Below are 6,688 nucleotides of genomic sequence, written 5' to 3'. Positions count from 1 at the left end.
AAATGACCGAGTTATAGCCTATGTGTTGAGACAGTTGAAAATTCACGAGAAAAACTACCCTACTCATGATCTTGAGTTTGCAGCAGTAGTTTTTGCATTGAAAATTTGGAGACACTACCTTTATGGGGAGAAGTGCAAAATATTCACCGATTATAAAAGTCTGAAATAGTTCTTCACCCAAAAGAAACTGAACATGAGACAACGCAGATGGCTTGAGTTAGTAAAGGACTACGACTGTGAGATTAGCTATCATCCGGGAAAAGCTAATGTTGTGGCAGACGCACTGAGTAGGAAAACAGCAGTTATCACTCAATTATCACTTCAAAGACTGTTCCAGTCCGAGATACAGTGGTTTGAGCTTACAGTCTATGCTATGGGCGAGGCGCCTAATCTTGCCACATTATCAGTACAGTCGACTTCGAGAGACAGAATTCGTGATGGACAGTCTACCGATGAGCAATTGCAAAAGTGGAGAGCCAGAGATGAAGCCAAGGGTCGGAAATTATATTCCGAGGTGGATGGTATAGTTCGTTATTGAGATCGGTTATGGGTTCCTAGTGACGATTCTTTGAGAGACCTTATTATGAAGGAAGCTCATGACACACCATATTCCATTCACCCGGGTAGCACGAAAATGTACAAAGATTTGCAGTTGCTATATTGGTGGCCAGGCATGATGAGGGACATTCTGAAATTTGTATCCGAGTGTTTGACTTTCCAACAAGTTAAAGCAGAGCATCAAAGACCAGCGGGAAAATTGAAGCCACTCCCTATTCCCGAGTGGAAATGCGAAAATGTCACCATGGACTTTGTTGTGGGATTGCCAAAGACAGTTAAGGGATTCAATGCCATTTGGGTGATAGTTGATCGTCTTACGAAATCAGCGCATTTTCTACCTATTAAGACAAATTTTACCATGATTCAATACGCCGACTTATATATTCGGGATATAGTACGTCTACATGGAATTCCTGTATCTATTGTGTCTGACAGAGATCCGAGATTCAAGTCATCTTTTTGGAAGAGTTTACATGCAGCGATGGGGACCAAGTTATTATTCAGTAAAGCATTTCATCCTCAAACCGATGGTCAGTCTGAGAGAGTTATACAGATTCTAGAAGATCTACTGCGAGCATGTGTAATCGACTTCCGAGGCAGTTGGGAACCAAAATTACCTCTAGTGGAGTTCACCTACAATAATAGCTAGCAATCATCAATCGGGATGGCTCCTTTTGAGGCACGTTATGGAAGGAAATGTAGATCTCCTATTCATTGGGACGAAGTGGGTGAAAGAAGAGAGATTGGTCCAGACGTGATTGAAGAGACTACCAAGCTTATAGTCAAAATTCGCGATAGAATGAAGACGGCGCAAAGCCGACAAAATAGTTATGCAGACAAGCGACGGAGGGACTTGGAGTTCGCAGTGGGTGATCATGTATTTGTGAAAATAGCGCCTATGAAAGGTGTTATGCGTTTTGGAAAAAAGGGCAAGCTAAGTCCAAGATTTATTGGACCATTTGAGATTTTGGAGAGGATTGGGACACTAGCTTATAGAGTGGCATTGCCACCAACACTTTCGGGAGTTCATAATGTGTTCCATATTTCGATGCTACGGAAATACATGTCGAACCCGTCACATGTACTAAATTATGAACCTCTTCAATTAACTCCAAATATGACATATGAAGAAAGACCCGTTCATATCTTAGCAAGGCAAGAAAGAAGATTACGAAATAAATTCATTCTAATGGTCAAGGTCAAATGGCTGAATCATTCAGAAGAAGAAGCTACTTGGGAAACCGAGAGGGACTTGAAGAGTCGCTATCCAGACTTATTCGGTAAGTTCTAATTTCGAGGAAAAATTTAATTTAAGGGGGAGGGGGGAGAGGAATTGTAAGGTCCAAAATTAAGACGACGTAATTCAACTGCATGCAAATCTAGGAAATATGAAAATAAGTAATAAATTGATTTAGTTGCTAAATTATTTGTGTGACATGCATGATTTTATATTAAATATGATTTAAGTGTCAATTTTCATAAAACTGTATTTTTAAGGAATATTCACGTTGCGATCGAGAAACGGAGACCGAGGGCTGAAAAAACCTAAAAATGGTTTTATTAAATAACTATTTTTAATTATTTAAAATATAGTTGATGGTTTTTTTTTCATATTTTTCAAAATAAGGAATTTTGAAGTGATTTTATACGCCGGGACGTAATTTTTATCGGTGTTGATTTTTCAATAAAAATACGAACTTTTTGACAACCCTGCTAATAAATTCACAATCTTAATTAAATAAAACTATTTTTAGTATTTTAAATAAATCCTAATCTAGTACTAATGGGCCTAAACTATGCTTAATATGCCTAAAGTCTTATTAGTAAATAATTAACTATATAATATTTTAATCCCACCCCAAAAACCCTTTGCAAGTCACGCCCACCTTTTGAATTTTCTCTCCCATGTTCCTTCAAAATACACGACTCACACACCATCAATATTTGGAGGAAAAATCGAGAATTTTGCAAGGTGATTTCAAGCCACGGTTCTTGCTCCGTTCTTCGTCATCGTCAACGGTTTTTCATGCGCAAATTACGCAAAGACACGCCTATTTTTTCCTTCAAAACATCATCACACCATATTATATTTTTTTTACATGAAAAGTATGGAAATCAAGTAACACTTTGAATTGTTTTTCAAAATTGAATGTGTAGGGGTTCCAAACTTAAGTTTTTGATTCCTAAATCTTGTTTATGTATTGTGTAAGGAGCTGCCATGATTAGGATTCAATTCAGTATTGCTTTTCACGAATATTAGAGTCCTAGTTCATCACAATATACCTTGCAAACGAAAATCACGAAAGTCGAAAGCCTATGCTGTCACGGGAAACAAGGGTTCGGTCTTGAGCCATGATGGTTCGGCCGGGCGATGGCTGGTTCCAGGGGCTAGCCAAGGTCATGGGGGAGTCAAGGGAACAGTCCTAGCCATGCTAGGACTTAAGATAAGGGGCTTGGGAGGAGTCCTTGACAGCAAGGACTCCTACCCGAGAACTGTCATGGGGCGCGCAGGGTTCAGCGCTTGCTCGGGGTCGTGGGTCTCGGCTTGGGGTTTGAAGGCTGGGTCAAGGTGCGTCCTAAGGGTCCTAGGCGAGTGCTGGAGAGGTTGGTTAGAGAGCCAAGTCATGGGCTAGAGTCCTAAGGCTGTTATGGTTCGGTTAAGGGGCTAGGGATGGTTTCCATGGGTTCCTAAGTTCCATTAGGGTACCTAGGGGTGTTGGTCAGGGTCTGGTTCATTATGGTTCGGGGGTGACTCGATAAAATCGAAAGATGGCTCGGGGTCGAAGATTCGGTGTCATATTAGGGTTTCTAAAATAAAATAAATTGAAAAACAGCTCACGGGGGTTGGGTCGTGGTTCATGGGGGCTAAAATAATATAAAATTCTAAATTTAGAATTTAGAAATTTTATATTAAAATTTGGGATTTTCGGAATTAAAACGCTTTAAAAAACGTCCAATTACGAATTATTTAAAACCCTAGTTTTTAAGCTAAATAAAATTATGGAAATTTTAATTTAGTCTTAAATAATTATTTGGGACATGTTAGTGTCAAGAAAATTAAAAAAAGTCAAAAACGAAGAATGTCACGTTCAGGAGTAAAACGGTCTTTTTACACCGAAAATTTAGTAAACGTCATGGCAGCGTTCTAAATGCTATTTTATATTCTAATATGATTATTTTCAATGATTATGGATGTTTATGAATTTTTATATGTTGAAATATGATTTTTAGATGTTCATGAATTATTAAGTTTAAATTGGACATTTAAAAGATATGTTGTATGCTTGGTTTCAAAAATAAAATGATATGTATATGCACGATTTTTGTTAAGTGATGATAACATGTTGAAGGACGTGAAGGGATTGTGACTACTACATGTTGGAAATCTCGTGAGGGTTATGGTCCCAGTGGGAGCCCGACGATCGTGTTTCCTTGGATACGGATACGAATACGAATACGAACACGAATATGTTAATACGTAGGCCAGGGCCCAGTTGACCGGTGAGAGTGTTGCTGGTGTCCCCCGCCGCCCATTACTGTGATTTTCTTAAGATGGATCCATCGCCCAATGCGATCAAGAATACGAGTCACAATCATGATCTGAATTCAACAAACACGAACATGAACATGAAAATGAATATGGATATGAATATGAATATGTTTATGTGATATGTTTATGTTTTTTTTTAAAACATTTAAGTTTAAAGTTTATGCATTATTAAGAAAATGATATTTTAAGTACAAGTATTTTTCACTGTTATGTATTAACTGTATTACGTATTACTTGTTATCAAAGATATGACGTGTTGAGTCTTTAGACTCACTAGGTGTGTATGATGCAGGTGAAATAAATAACTATGATATTATAGGTCTTGACGAGTGACTTGCTGGCTGTCGGTGCACATAACCCGAGGACCATCGCTTCTATTTCCGCATTTAAGTTTATGATTTTAAGTTAAATATTTTTACGACAGATTATTTATGATTTTTGAGAGATTTTGAGAGGTTTAGTATGGGCTACTCTTTTCAACATTTATTGTTTTTTTGGTTTGGTAAAACGATTTACGATTTCTTGTTTGACTATTTTCTCTTTTGATTTTCAAGTACTAGTTGGATGTTTATTTTAAAAAATGGTACAAAGATATTTTTGTATATGTATATGTGTAGACCGAATAATAAAAAAAAAATTAGCACGTTTTAAGAAAACGAATAAGCAGTCGTTTCATTAAAATACTAATAATCAATTAGTATACTAAATAAAATACTAATTCCCCACTAAAATAATAGCATCCCTAAATTTGAATTAAAATACACATGTGTTAAACCTTAAAAGTTTAAAATCTTAAAATCACTTAATAAATTAAATTAGGCTTTAAAAATGCTAAAAACTTAATAAATCATTTTAAAACGACATTTTCTTGACTTGAAATAAAATACCACATTTTGAAATCGCCTAAATCGTCGCTGGTCTCTTTTCCTCGATCCCGCATCGAATATTCGTCTGAAACATGAAACTCGAGAAAATATTTTAACGTCCATCAAATAAACATATAATAATTTAAAATAATGCAATTTATCGTGCATTGCAAAAAATCATTTTAAAATTAATAAATAATTTAGAAATTTAAATAAAACATGAGTTTTATGTGTACTGATTTTGGGCTCTATATTCAGTCAGCTTATAAATGCGTAGAAGATCAAGCAAGTAGTCTTTGTGTTGAAGTGCTTCAGTAATGATTACTGTTTTTACTTGGCTTAGCAAAGTTTTCTCTAGGGCTATGAATCTATCTAACATAGTGAAACATCTGCTACTCGTTTTGCTTAAAACGTACTAGAATTTTTTTTATATAAAAAAACCTCACATAGCATTAGGCCGAACCATAAAATATTTTTTGACATCATTTAAAAAAAAAACAACCAACTATAATTTGAAAACCAAAGGAAATAGTTTAGCAAAAAATTATCCAACACTTTACTAAACTTAAAAATAACATTTGAAAAGTATAGCTCATATTATAACCTCTCAAAACCACTCATACATAAATCGACGTTAAAATATCTTTAACATCACTTAAAAATCATAAATCATAACTAGTGCGGAAAACTAGAGTAGGTCCTCGGGTTATATGCACCTTTGATGAAACTTAAAATTAATAATTTATTATATGTTAAAACCTATATTTTAAAATTTAAGTTTCATTAAAATTATAAAATTATGTTATTTTAGTATTGTTTGTTTATATTTAAATGTCTTACTAAATATGTTTTATTTTCAGGTTTTCTACGTGTTGGTAAAATAATGAAAACTCAAGCTAGAAAATTCAAATAGAGGTGATTCAAACATGTTTAGAATTCTTGAGAAATTATCTACAATTTTGCAGAAGACATGATTGCATAAAAAGTTCGTTAAGATGATCAAATTGTGAAAATATCAAAAGGAGGACAAATTTACTTTCACCATGATCAACATATAGTAAAAAAATCATAACTATTTCAATATTTAACCAAATGAAGTGAACCAAGTAGCCAAATTCATCTACAGACAATTCCCCACATGTTTGCTGTTTTGAGCAGAATCAAATTCGGTGATTAAAGTCATGGAACAAAGCATTGAAAAAAGGGATATGGAATTGAAAGTGCAGGAGACAAAGACTACTATTACAACTACATGGCATTAATAAAATTTTTGACCCTTTCTCTCATTTGGCCTATAAATAAAGGCCTTGTGCTAGCTTGAGAATCATTCTATCTCATTGTAAAATATAGTGTGAGTGTGTATAAAAGTTCTAAGTTCCAATATATTTTTCATTTTCCCAATTACGAGTGATGTTTTTAGTGTTGATCAAAAGTAAGCTCATGGAAAGCTAAATTTATTATGTCAAGGTGAAGAGGATGAATTCTTGATGAAGTAAGATTGTTTATATTTTTTATATTCTTTCTTTATTTCTTTTCATTTTTCTAATTTCTTTTTATTGTAGGTATAAAAATGAATTATTTTTTGTTATCAATTTACATCAAATGTTTGATACCATTGAAGTGGTTATCTTGATTTGTTGTTTAATTTTGATACAATAAATATTTCATCAATTATTATTGTTATATTACACACACACACACACACACACACACA

Source organism: Primulina huaijiensis, chromosome 7 (genome assembly GCF_012295235.1).
Source record: "Primulina huaijiensis isolate GDHJ02 chromosome 7, ASM1229523v2, whole genome shotgun sequence".
NCBI classification, from domain to species: Eukaryota; Viridiplantae; Streptophyta; class Magnoliopsida; order Lamiales; family Gesneriaceae; genus Primulina; species Primulina huaijiensis.
Note: the sequence above shows the minus strand (reverse complement) of the source record.